The following is a 1,989-nucleotide window of genomic DNA, read 5'->3' as shown; positions in this document are numbered from 1 at the left end:
GGGGAGCTTCCCATGGTGCGTATGAGTGAGGACATAAGCGCGCTGAAAAGACTCGTCTTGATACAGTGAGGGCAGTCGTCAAATCTGGGGTATATAGTTGGTATCAGAGCCGACCTCTCCGAGTACAGTGTGGTTCGGGGACGAACCAAGCGGAAGCTGGTGGGCATGTGAGGCCCGGGGCCGAAGAGGGCAGGGGGTGATAGCCGGTGCCAGGTGGTTGCACGGACAATGAGCGGCTCCTATCAGGCTTCTAGGTAGAGGGAACATAAATGAACCGATCCCACACCAGAATGAGAGGGATTCCAAGACTGTTCAATGTAATGGAATGTACAGTTGAAAAGAGCTTAAAACATTTGATTTCTACTACTCATATCACGAAGGTGCATCTTTTTTTCGGTAGCTAATCACATAAAAACTCGAAAGTTAAGCGTGCTTGACCTGGAAAAATTTTGGGATGGGTGACCTTCTAGGAAGTTTAGGGTGCGTGTGAGTTAGGACGTAAGCACGCTGGAAAGACTCGTCTTCGTACAGTGAGGATAGTCGTCGAATCTGAGGCATTACAATGTTTCTTTGTGCTTTTTTGTTTTCTGGCTAGCTGGACATACTCATTAGCATAATGGTTGTTGATGATTGTACTTTATAATTGTTTTTATCAAAACATTCTCTTTTGCACTTTCACGTAGATTGAATGTTCAGTCTCAATAAAAAGTCTATTTGATTCGACGAAAATTGTAGCAAAAAGAGTGGTTCGTAGCATGAATCCAAATACCGAAGTAGGATGACAGAAGTTGGGACCAAATTGATGTGAAATATAAGTTCTAGTTGTCCTAGAACGGGAAGAGAGTTTGATTAGGCTATATGATCTTTTACAAAAGGTTGGGGATACACATGGAGGAATGATAGCTTGGCCTTGACATTTAGTATAATATTTAACTTTTCAATTAACTAGTATTTATTGTTATGTCTGTCATGTTAGTATCTTTTTTAACCAATATCAATTATATTTGCAGTTGACAGTTAATGATGAAGATTTCTACTAGGTGCATTGGATAAATAATAATTTTCCAATTTATCATTTGGTATGATATTCACTAGTTTGAATTAAATTTTAATCTCTTTATTTTGTGCTTCTTTAATTTTATTTTATTCATATAAATATTTGAATTTTTATTGTAGGTAACAAGAATATTGGATTTTGATTAAGATGAGATGATTGAAGAATGAAGATGCGTCACAAGTTTGCTTATGTTTTGCTTTACAAGACTTAATTGTTTGCTAGTTCTTAAACTAAATACATTTGAGATATTTGGTACATTTGTTGGTGTATAGATGTTTTTCGAGGTAACAAATTTGTCATTCTTATACATTAATGATGGCAAAATTAATGACAATTATTGATTAGCAATTTAATTTCTATTTTAAAATTTTGTATTTATATTTACGTTAATTTGTTATATCCTTGAATATTATATCATGAAAATATTGAAAATCGATGATATTTCATAAAATATGACATTTTTTATGTCACAATAGAACATTAAATCATGTACATAAATAATGTCATTGTAAAACTCATATGGAGACATTTCAAAAGTCATTATAAACAACTATTAATGACAATTTTCAATGTCCTTATATACTAGTATAGAAAATATTTGTAAATGTTATTACAGATTACATAATGAGATATTTTAAATTAATCTTATAACATATCATTAGTGACATTTTTTATTGTCACTATAAATAACATACACGACACTTTTAATTGTCATTATAAATGATTTTTACTGACATATAAATTTGCCATTATTACTATAATAACAAGGCATGTATAAATGTATTTAAAATTGTCATTATATGAATAATTAGTAACACGTATGAAGTTGTCATTAACATCTTATAATGATATTAAAAATGTCAGGAAGTTTAAGACGACATTGGAATAGAGTACATTTGTTGGAGGTGTCAGTAAAACTTAAATGTCACTAA

The 1,989-nt window shown here is 32.4% G+C and overlaps 1 long non-coding RNA gene across 1 annotated transcript; it reads left to right on the top strand.

Moving 5' to 3' along the window:
* The first annotated feature begins 613 nt into the window (after positions 1-613).
* On the top strand, positions 614-1,398 carry LOC142541593 (uncharacterized). Its single transcript, XR_012819409.1, has 3 exons — positions 614-920; positions 1,011-1,079; positions 1,177-1,398. It is a non-coding gene; the product is annotated as an uncharacterized LOC142541593 (long non-coding RNA).
* Positions 1,399-1,989: the final 591 nt, after the last annotated feature.

The sequence above is a fragment of the Primulina tabacum genome, chromosome 4, assembly GCF_025594145.1.
Source record: "Primulina tabacum isolate GXHZ01 chromosome 4, ASM2559414v2, whole genome shotgun sequence".
NCBI classification, from domain to species: domain Eukaryota; kingdom Viridiplantae; phylum Streptophyta; class Magnoliopsida; order Lamiales; family Gesneriaceae; genus Primulina; species Primulina tabacum.
Note: the sequence above shows the minus strand (reverse complement) of the source record. Positions and strands in the feature narration are given on the sequence as shown.